Consider the following 12,611-nt stretch of genomic DNA (forward strand, 5'->3'; position numbering starts at 1 on the left):
GCATTTTAAAAATCGTATGTCATTCTGACAACAATCCTTAAAAAAAAGAAAAAGATGCTATTGTCACTTCTTTCTACACATGAGGAAACCAAATTTTACAAAAATCTGAGAGCCTTTCTCATTTCCACAACCAGTGCATTGCAGTAGCTCACTTTGAGCCCCACCACACTCAACTCCCTTCTCCTGCCCTACTCCATCCCACGACAAACAAACACAGGATTCAACTCTTGAAGCAGTATCTGTAACTGCTTAATAAATAGAATATACTCTGGGGCCATTTGTGCTCAATATTTTTTTAAGATAAAATATTCTGAGTTTACATGTCTATTATCCCCCCCCCAAAATGGACACAGTCACTCTTTTCTTCTTGGCACTAAATGACACTGATGGCATCGGAAATAAAATGAAATATTTTGCCAGCAACACTGGGTAAATTTTATCTTTTCCCTTGAAAACTACTATCTACCTACTCATTTTGAATTGATTTGATCATTGCCCTCAAAATGAAGCAGCCAAAATCTTACTAATGTTGGAGTGGGAAAAGTCCATTCTGGAAAAATCAGATTATCCAGATGGAACAGAGAAATCTGTTACCAGGCCTCCAAATATCAACAGTGCATAATTAGCAGCTGCTAAAATAATAGAAGTCAATTAAACAAAAATATGGTATGCTCGGCAATCATTTATTAAATACCTTATGTTTCCAAACTCTGCTTTCCTCGGTGTCTGAAAAGCCTTGGAGGGGCATTTCAACATGTTTCCCTTGGCATCAAACACAGGAAATTGACAGACTTCTTTTTTTTTTACAAACTTCTAAAATGAGCTATTACTACATCCAATGGGCAGGCACACATGACTATTTTACATCTGCCTGATGAAAAAATACATTTGTCAAAAACAACCCGTGAGTGGGTTGCCATTGTCAAAGACATCAGCAGCCCGTCTCCCTGGGAGACAGCAAAACCCCACATTTGTCTAAATTATCTCTGTAATATGACAGAGTGATTGCTCACTAATGGTCAGTAACAGTTTTCTTTGTCATTTTCCTAGTCATTACCCCCTTGGAATGAACTCCAGAACAAACTGCTTGTAGTCCGTGACTAGAATGTTAGTGTTGGTGGCTGGTTCTCTTAAACATGTGGACTTGGGCATCGCATTTCTGACATTCACATTTTGTGAAAAAGAGTGCCCACCTTCGAAAGCCTGATGAACGCCGAGATACATTTTCTGTTAGCATTTTCCCAGGGTGTGAATTCCGTCCTTCCCCTGATAAAGTGTGTAGTAACTTGCATGCTCAGAAGTGCTGGCGGAATTCTGTTGCAGGTGTGTGGGCGCGATTCCTGCGGCTTTATCAAGGTTTATTGCACATTTTCATATTTTAGACCATCCTCCTTTGGAGATACCAATGACACAGTAAAATGGATTGCTTTTGAAAACAGATTCAGTGAATAGTTTGCTGCAACAGCATGATTACCAAAAACCCTTGGTCCTTTCTGAGGAGGGGGTGACAACTGTTTGCTGTACGTGTTTTTCTATCCAATAAAATCTAGATCAATGAAAAGCCCAAGCCAAATGGAGAATAGGAAGAATGTGGAACTTTCTTCTTCCAATAATCAACTGCTGAGGTTTTCTTTTAAATTTTTAATATAAAAATTTTAAAAATATAAAAGAACCTCTGTACCATGGAAAGTATGTAGTTCATTATATTTCGAATGGCCAGTTCACTGGGAGAGCCAGTAACAAAGGCCTAAACAATTAGCCAGGACTCAGAAAGAACAGTAGGTACAACCGGCCGGGCAAGCTGTGTCTGCTGTGCTCCCCTCATTGCCACCTTATGAAAGATGATATGATATTAGTCCCTTATAAGAGGGACTATCTTCTCCCTTGCAAATATCTTCTCCCATTCGGTTGGTTGCCTCTTTATTTTGTCAGTGGTTTCTTTTGCTGTGCAGAAGCTTTTTAGTTTGATATAGTCCCATTCATTTATTTTAGCTTTTACTTCCCTTGTCTTTGGAGTCAAATTCATAAAATCCTCTTTAAACTCAAGGTCCATAAGTTTAGTACCTATGTTTTCTTCTATGCAGTTTATTGTTTCAGGTCTTATGTTTAGGTCTTTGATCTATTTTGAGCTAATTCTGGTACATCTAAAATATATACGGAACTCATACAACTCAACAACAAAAAAACAATCCAGTTGAAAAATGGGCAGAGGACCTGAATAGACATTTCTCCAAAGAGGACATACAGATGGCCAACAGACATATGAAAAGATGCTCAACATCACCAATTATCAGAGAAATGCAAATAAAAACCACAATGAGTAATCACCTCACCCCAGTCAGAATGGCTATCATCAACAAGACAAATAGTAACAAGTGTTGGAGAGGCTGTGGAGAAAAAGGAACCCTCATACACTGTTGGTGGGAATGCAGACTGGTGCAGCTGCTAGGGAAGGCAGTGTGGAGGTTCCTCAAAAATTTAGGAATAGAATTATCATATGACTCAGCAACCCCTCTCCTGTGTATCTCCCCCCAAAATCCGAAAATATTTATCTGTAAAGATATATGTGCTGTGATGCTTTTTGAAGCTTTATTCACAGTTGCCAAGACATGGAAACAACCAAAGTGTCCTTCAATAGATGATTGGATAAAGAAGATGTTGTATATATACACAATGCAAATCTATTCTGCCATAAGAAAAGATGAAATACTGTCATTTGCGACAACATGGATGGGCCCTGAGATTATTATGCTAAGCTAAATAAGTCACACAGGAAAAGTGGAGAACCTTATGATTTCACTGATATGTGGGATATAAAACTGAAAACAACAAAGGAACAAGACAAACAAATAAATAAACAAAAACTCATAGACACAGACAATAGTTTAGTGGTTACCAGAGGGTAAGGAGGATGGGGGATGGTAGAAGAGGGTAAACAGGATCAAATATATGGTGATGGAAGGAGAACTGACTCTGGGTGGTGAACACACAATGTGATATATAGATGATGTAATACAGAATTGTACACCTGAAATCTATGTAACTTTATTAACCATTGTCACCCCAATAGATTTTAATTTTAAAAAAGTACCAATGGCATTAAAAATGAAGAAAGAAAGATAAAATTAAAGACAAGTACCATATGATCTCACTTATATGCAGAATCTAAAGAAAAGAATAAGTGAATGAACTAATCAGAAACAGTTTTGGGGACAAAGAGGAAAAACTGAGGGTTGTTAGATGGGCGGGGGGGTGGGGATAAGGGGAAAGGTGAGGGGATTAGAAAACAGTCGGTAACCACAAAATGGCCTCAGGGTTTTTGAAAAATAATTTGGGGAACGTAATCAATAATGTTGTAAAGATTTTGTAGGGTATCTGATGGACACGTGTCCCATTTGGGAGACCACCTCAGGGAAGATGCAGATGCTTGATCAATGTACTGTACACCTGAAACTGAACAATAATGAATGCCAACTATAATTTTATATATATATATAATGAGATGGCTCGGTGTGATGTTGGAGGGATAGTGGATGGGGGATGGGGTAAGAGGGTCCACAGTGTGAGGGATATAAATGATGAACGTCTAAGTATTACCTTGTCTTGTGCACCTGAAACTAATAAAAAAAAAAAAAAGAAGAATTTCAGTTTCAAATAAATTTCTAAGGATGGATGTCTAAACAATCAATGATAGTTTTAAATGAAGCCTAACTAATAGGAACCATTATGATTTCAAATGAATTGAGTATAAAAGGAGACAGGACAATAAATGAGATCCCTATTAAAAAAAAAAAAAGATGCTATGGAAACAAATATTTAGGAAAACGCACCATGGTGCGTTTATGACCAAAGGGAGAGGCAAGCAATTCAATAGGCTGTCTGAAAGTTGGCGTTAAGCCACTTCGCTTTTATGAAAGACCTACTCTAGTACCTGTTTTTAACTAACCAAAAGAAATCCACAGGATTTTCACTTCAACAAAAACAAACAAACAAAAAAGGCAAAAAATGAAAATTGTGTTCAGTGTTGGTTTTGCAGCTAGCCCTAATAGGGGCAGCGAGGACCCACAGCAGCGACAGTGGTCCTGCCAGGCTCCTTTTCTGGGAACTACACTCAGGATCTTGGCACCAAGCTCAAGAGCTTCGAATTGTGTCTGATCATCTGCACTTTATCTGGATTTATTTTGTGTTTACTTTTGGCATCTGTTAGGAAGGTATCCAAAAAACATAAGAGAGCTTGTAAGGATGTTACACTTAGCGTAAAACTGCCCATAATTAAGAGTTTCAGTCATGGTGAATGAAATAAAAAGATTGCGCATGTATTGAATTTTGGATCTGGGAATGCTCAAATTTTTTTCCATATAAACAGATGGCAATTGCTTCTTCACTTTATGTCCTTTCTACTTATGAAAGTTTTCATAGGAGCGCTCTACTTTCAGATAGTGGGAATCTTGAAGTCTCCTTCCCACCCCAGGGTAATCTCACTCAATTATTTCTCTGGTTGTTTTGACCACTTGTTTGTTTACTTACAAAACAACATAATTTTCTGGGACAGTCCACTCGAAGTGATTTGTCTCATAACACTTGGAAGTACATACCAGGTAGGACAATTAATTTCTTGAACTCATCCTAGAAAAAGTGCTGCATACTTCCTTGCTCAATATCACTACGGTCACCTTCAAAGTACTTCCCTTGGGAAGCTATGCACTGACGCCAGCGCCTAGTCCACCCTTCAAAGCAATTTTGGAACTCTTTTTCGGGAATTGCTATTAGAGGTGTTGTCGTATTACCCTTGATGTCCTGAATGTCATCAAAATGTCTTCCTTTCCATATTTCCTTTATCTTTGGGTAAAGAAAGAAGTCATTGGGGGTCAGATCAGGTGAGTAGGGAGCGTGTTCCAGTACATTTATTTGTTTACTGGCTGAAAACTCCCTCACAGACAGTGCTGTGTGAGCTGGTGCATTGTCGTGATGCAAGAGCCAAGAGTTGTTGGAGAAAAGCTCAAGTCGTCTAACTTTTTCATGCAGCCTTTTCAGCACTTCCAAACAGTAAACTTGGTTCACTGTTTGTTCAGTTGGTACAAATTCATAATGAATAATCCCTCTGAAATCAAAAAAGTTTAGCAACATCATTGCAACAAGTTTGTGAACTGAATTGTCAGAACTTGTATATATTCATCTGAATAAATATCCCAATTTAGGCTTCGGAAATTATGCTCACTTAACTTGTTCAAACACAGGCTCACATCCTGTCATCCCATTATCATCTTTCCCTATCCTACCTGGTCCATGCGGCCAGCCACTTAATCTCAGTCCTCAGAGCATGCAGATTGCCAACTGCCAATTAAAACTGGCATCCCTACATGCCCTGCGTGCATACCGAAGGTATTTTATCCAGAACAACAAACTGGACATTTCCCCTCTCAGACTTGTGTTATAATCCATTAAGTCTCACAACTCAGAAAACCAGCAGTTATCCTGGAATCCATTTTCTCCTTCACTTTCGAGCCAAACCCAGATAGCTCTCTAGAATACATTCCTACCTCTGTATGCCTGATACCTCTGTATATCAGGCCCTCCACATCCCTTTTGTAACCCATTCCAACTAACTTTTTATTGGTCTCTCCATTTCCAGTTCCTTCAATTCCAGGGCATTTTTCACATTGCTTTCATTTATTTTTAATTAAAAAACTAAAACTTACCTTGTCATTCTCCTAATTTAAATTACATGCGACCCCACAACACACACACCCTGAAATTCTCCAAATTCCTTACCATGGTATTTGATTTAACCTTCCCTCAGTCTCTAAACCTGACTTAAAAAACAAACAAACAAACAAACAAACAAACAAACAAACCTTAGGCCTTCATGACAGTCGTGGCATAGCAATTCCACCGAGCTTTGTTTCTGTTGTCACTTTTGTCAAAATTGTCCTTCCCTCTCTTCTGCATTTTATGCATCATTTACAAGCAACCTTAAATCCTATCTTCTTTGTTTAAATTCCATTCCATCCTTTGATAACCTCACTTAGTGCTTTCTCCATTTGATGTTTTCTGTTCTCCATGCTTTCCTAGCTCAATTTTCATGCCTATTACAGCACTTACTACACTGAATTGTAAGAGCTGTAGGGGTTTGTTTCCTTTTCTAGTCTGTCAGATTCTGGAGGCAGAATTTATTGTGACTTACCCCTGTGTTTCAGTACCTGTCATATCACAGACACTTAATGAATACATGTTGAATTGAATGACCACAGATGATCATATTTGATACTCTAACTTGATCTTATGTTTTTTCTTTTAAAACAAGGTGTAAATAATTTTTAAAAACTGCTTTCCTCATATGATAGTATTCTAACTCCAAAGATATTTTCTGCCTTAATGATAATAACGCATCTTTTGTCTAGTGCTCAGGTGTTGGCTAGTTCGATCACTCTGACAGCAGGAATCCTGAGCGGAGAGTGTCTTCTGAACAACAGAATCATGGAAAAGATAAGGGACATAACCTTGTGTTTTGCGAGGCTGTCCAGAAAACCTGTGACCTAGGACTGGTGTGAGATGGGAGAGAAGCATAAGGACATTAAGCCAGTCCACAGGCATCACTCAGACTCCATGCTGCCCTTCCAAAACACTGCTTCCTTACCCAATACTTCCCTCTGAATCTAGAGTCCTTTGATGTTAGTTTGAATGTGATGTAAAATTTGCAGGTGATTTACTAAGGGCTATCTATATTATTACTTCCTGATTAAGGCGTGTTCTCGACCATGTCAACATCCATGAACTTGCTCTGAGAAGAAGCACAGAACAACCTCATTTCAGAGGAGGGAGGTGAGAATATTGCACATTAACCTTCACTGAATCGATAAACTCAAGGTCACAATAGTTGAACCCTTGAGGAGTATAAACCCCAATTACAACAAAAACAGTCTTACTTCTTCGGTGAGTACTGACAGCATGGCTGTATTATTATCCAGTACGAGGACTGATGTTTGCAGTGTTGATAATGAGTCATCAATGAAAAGTTAAATTATGCTCAGTCCATCTCTTCAAGAAGCCAAATGAGTATGGGACCTTTTAGGAGGAATCTTCTCCAAATGATATAATTTTGAGAATCTTGTGCTTAAAGGAGTTAAGTGCCATGGCCTGGTGATTTGCTTTTTGTGGATTAGCTTGTTTGCCATCCATGCAAAATCAACCAAGGTGTTCATTGTATCATTAGACTAGCTCCAAGCCAGTAATATACCTGAAATTCAATTTTAGATGTAAATGGTTTTGAAGAAACTTTTGCTCACCCTTGTGAGGATAAATAGTAGACATGGAGTATTATACTCGTATATATTCAAAAACAAACTGAAAAAATGCAAAACATTTAAGATAATTGTGTAGTACAGCTTTCATTTATAATTTTGCCTTATTATAAATATGTAGTCTGTTTACTTCTTTGCCTTCCTCCCAGACTAGATGGTAGGTTATTTGAAGCCAGACTGTGTCTAACTCTTCTTATGTCTGTGCAGCTCCTAAAGGAAATAGCTAATGCTATTAACATTCTCATAATTAGTAGTGATAAGGGACCATTTGTAGGGAACTCTAGCCTGGTCATCATATATAGATCCTAGATTTAAAACCAAGATGGTCTATCTCTATTTGGAGCACCCAGTGCACAAGCAGGTGATTCCTTAAAGTTTCATGAAATGTAGGAGGAGGAAGTGAACTATGGTTAAAACATGAACAAATACATGCAAAGTTTAATTTGTTTTTAATAGGATATTCATAATTGATAGTCAATTTTGGTACCAATATATATTTATTCTAAACCTTAAAATATCTTAAAATAACATCAGCTAAAGAAAGTTTTTCTTCTTTCCCTAGTGTAACCAGAGAGAATTGACTGAGGTGATAAAGGCATGAAACCAAGCTATAAGGGGATTTTTGTTTAGCTAGAAGAAAGTAAACCCAAACGTCATGATGTTTAAAGAACTATTGTGCTAAAAAAGAGAAAAAAATGTTTCTCTTTGTTATTTAAGCTGGTGAAAGTAGAATCAATAAGTGAACCACATTACAGAGAAGCAGAGAATGCGTGTGTGTCTGTGTGTGTGTGTGTGTGTGTGAGAGAGAGAGAGAGAGAGAGAGAGAGAGAGAGAGAGACAGACAGACAGACAGACAGACAGACAGGAAGAAGAAGAAGAAAAAGAAAGGATGGGAGGAAAGAAGGAAAGAAAAAGAAAAAGGAAGGAAGGAGGGAGGGAAGGAAGGAGGGTGGGAAGTTATAAAAGTGATTCCTCCATTTAGTGAGGGATCACACTAGATGAAAATTAAAGTCCTTTCCAACCTGAGATTCCATGTCTTGATGTTTATTTTACTCAGAAAGGGTGAATGATTGGCAGAAATAATGACTCAGCTCCAAAAGGAACCTTAATATCATTTTTTGTTGTTCTCACATCTATTCCATCTCCAGTTTCTTTAAAAAAAAAAAAAAGCGATAGAAGTGCAAATGTCTCCTTGAGTGTCCTTCAGTGAAACCGCAGCACTATTCTCTGCGACACTACAGACACAAGCTGATATTTTCCTTCAGAATATGTATTTTCCTGCAGAGTATGTCAGCCACCTGACACACACACAAACTCATTTGCACACAAATGACACTAGCTGGATCTTGGGAACAGATTTGCATTACCTTCTGTGCTGCATTTCTGGGCTTTCAGATTCCATTGCACTGTTGTCTGCGTCTCCTATTGGGCCAACAGCTTCGTTTAAATATCTGTTTAATGTTCAGAGAAACCTTCTGTAGGATTTGGGCAGAGGGTGACTTCACCAGCTTAGAGAATGACAGTTTTAATGCAGCACAAGTGATGGGTTCCTCCCGGTAAACAAATTGTGCATTGGAGATGAGTAACCTCTTCAGTTTGGTATGAGCTATGAGTCTCCAGTATGAAATAATCCCACTATCCCAGGGGCACCAACCCCCATAGGCAATGATAACAAATTTTTAGAGGAAGGTTACTGGGCGTGTCATGTGGCAATGAGTCACGATCTGCCCACAAACTTTATTCTTTGCCCATTCACTTCTATGAAACATTGTCATTATTTTCCTCTTTGTTTAAACATTTGGAGGTCAGAAACCATTAGATGGTAAAATAGACCCCACGTATCTAGACATCCAGAACCTATTTGTCTATTGACTGCTACTTAGAGCAGAAGAACAGGCAGTTTGTAAGAAGACTGCAATTCCAACATTATAGAATATGATTGCGACGGGAGATGAAAGTCAACTACCCATTAGCACTCCCAGATCTATCAGAGCCAATGGGCCTGCCTGTCATTCTCCAATGAATCAAGTCTTAATCTTTCTGAAATAGGCCTGTGTTAGTACTTTAATCATCCATCAACCACATCAAATTGTCTTGCCAGGCTCATTTTTCTCTAGGGGTGTACGTTTTGATGGGTAAGGCAGGACTCCATTCTCAACTGAGGGCTCAGTGGATTGTCATGTGTATGTAAGAGACAGTATATGTGAATATGGATAGATAACAGGTATTGGATACTTTTATCTCACCTCTGTGCCAAGACTGTGTTGATGAGAGAACAGCAATATTTTTTTCTTTCTTCATTTAAGTTTGTGAATTTATTACAATGATGTTGCTAAACTTTTTTAATATCAGAGGGATTATTTATTATGAATTTGTACCAAATGGACAAACAGTTAACCAAGTTTACTATTTGGAAGTGCTGAAAAAGCTGCATGAAAAAGTTAGATGACCTGAACTTTTCGCCAATTCATGGCTCTTGCATCACGGTAATTCACCAGCTCACATGGCACTGTCTGTGCGGGAGTTTTTAGCCAGTAAACAAATAATTGTATTGGAACACCCTCCCTAATCATCTGATCTGGCCCCCAATGACTTCTTTCTTTACCCAAAGATAAAGGAAATATTGAAAGAAAGACATTTTGATGACATTCAGGACATCAAGGGTAATACGACGGCAACTCTGATGGCCATTCCAGAAAAAGAGTTCCAAAATTGCTTTGAAGGGTGAACTAGGTGCTGGAATCAGTACATAGCTTCACAAGGGGAGTGCTTCAAAGGTGACTGTTCTGACATTCAGCCATGTAGCACTTTTTCTAGGATGAGTTCGTGAACTTAATTGTTCGACCTGCTATAATTGAAAAATGTAGATGAACCACGTTGCAGTGAACCTGTAGGTTAAAACAGAGCTAATGGATACGGGAATGAGAATGTTGAAAAGTACCTGAAAAGTTGGATGCTTATATCTCTGAAAAACTAGCACATTATTATTCTGGAACATTAAAAATTTTATGTAATTAAGTTGTAGAGGAAGTGGTTATAGGATTGTATGAGAGTAGAATTGTATGACAGGCTGTCTTTCTATTCATTTGAAGCTATGGGGAAGCCACTGAAAAAAGGCACACTTCCGTAAGAAAGAGAGGAGGAAATCCTACACTTTCCAAATTTTTTTAGGTAACATCGTTAAGAGGAGGAAATTCTCCAGAACCCCGGATGATAAAATGCCATTTGGTTGATTCAATTGGACTTAAACAATTCCTTAGTTCATTTATGGCAAAACTTGTAGTATTATTTGAAGAATTGTTTATTTAAACTACATGATGAAATTATTCAAAATATTGGAATTTTAAATTAGTGTAAAATAAATATTTTATTTACTTTCTACTTTTAATTATGAAATATTAAAAATTTACAGTTAATACATATAACAGACATTCATGGGCCCTCTCCACAGAGATTAAGTAACTGTAAACACTTAGCCATACTTTTTTTTACATCCATCATTTAAAGACGCAAAACATTGCACGCAAATCCCAATAACCTCACAGTTTTCTTCCTCTCCAGAGGTTATCCTTATACTCTAGAAGTTAATATCATTTTCGTGTGTGTTTTTATACTTTTTGCATATGCATATATCCTTTAGGAATATAAAATAAAATATAAAGTTTCTGGTTTTAACCTTTGAATAATGATATCATATTCTAATACTTGCCGCAGCTTGCCTTTTCACTCATTCATTTTTAGATTTATACCTTTGGTATCTGTTGTTTCTCATCATTCCTATTCATTGCTGTCCAGTATCCCAGTTTCATTTTCCATTCCTCTAGGAAAGAACAGGCTTACCCTTAGGTTGAAACTCACAAGTCTATGAGTGGCACTGCCAGCAGCAGGGTATGTATGCATTGCTTAGAGAAGGTGTAGACAACAAATTAGTAAGACTACCTAAACTTAGCACTCTAGATAAGATAGGTCTATACCCTTTAAATAGAGAATATTTTTAGGTTTTGAGTATACAAAGAATGTTTATAAAATCTGACCATGTATATGTCACAGTTTCAATAAATTTCAGAGAATCGACCTTATACATAATCTCTGACCACAACATGAAATACTTTCTTAAAAATACAGGTTTAAAAACCCAAAAACACACTTCTAAGTAACTCATGTTTAAAAAGAAACAAAATGTATTTAGAACTGAACCACTGCAAAAGTATTACATGAAAAAATAAGAGAGATGCACGTAACACAGTATGTGAAAGTAAAGTTATAGTCTTCAATACATTTACTTTAAAAAAAATAGAAGAAAATTTGAAAATAAGTTAGGTAAATAGTCAATGCATAAACTAGGGTAAGAACATAATAAACCTGAATAAATTATAAGGAATAAAACAATAAAGAAAAAAAGCAGAAATTCATCAATAAAACAAAATCAGAGAGAAGCAACAAACTAACCTTATCTCCCACAACTTGTTCAAAATTAAATGGAAGATTCCCTGAGTGTACACTTTATTTCCCTAATTCATTTGACAAGTGCATCTTTTTTTAAGTAAAGTTTATTGGAGTGACAACTGTTAGTAAAGTTACATAGGTTTCAGGTGTACAATTCTGTAATACATCATCTATATACCACATTGTGTGTTCACCACCCAGAGTCAGTTCTCCTTCCATCAGCATATATTTGATATGGAAGGCAGTGTGGAGGTTCCTCAAAAAAAAAAAAAAAAAAAAAAAAAAAGAGGAAAAAAAATTAAGAATAGAATTACCGTATGACCCAGCAATCCCTCTCCTGGGTATCTACCCAAAAAATCTGAAAACATTTATCCATAAAGATAGATATATGGCTCCAATGTTCATTGCAGCTTTATTTATGGTGGCCAAGACATGGAAACCACCAAAGTGTCCTTCGATAGATGATTGGCAAGTGCATCTTAATATGTGCTTTTTGTAATGTTTTACTTTTTGTGATTCTACTGAGCCTTTGTTTGCCCCCCACCCCATTCTCCCTGAAAAATTTCCTGTCACTTCTGTAACAAATTAGAGTGGAGTTCAGTTCATTCTGGGTTCTTTTGCCTATTGCAACAATTATTATTAATGGAAACCCGCCCGTACCACTTTAACTAGTGTCCAGATTTGTTTATCTTTGACAGTGGTGTGCGCATTTCTTCATTCAGTTTCAATTCCTTAGCTTTCCCTTGGTGCCAAACCCAATCCAGATGAGGCCTCAGCACTCGCATCCTGTTTCCGTTGTTTCAAACACTGGGCTATGGTCTTATCTCACCGGATGTGCTAACTCGGTGGAGCTCTTGTCCCCCT

The sequence above is a fragment of the Rhinolophus hipposideros genome (assembly GCF_964194185.1).
Source record: "Rhinolophus hipposideros genome assembly, chromosome: 1".
Lineage (NCBI taxonomy): Eukaryota > Metazoa > Chordata > Mammalia > Chiroptera > Rhinolophidae > Rhinolophus > Rhinolophus hipposideros.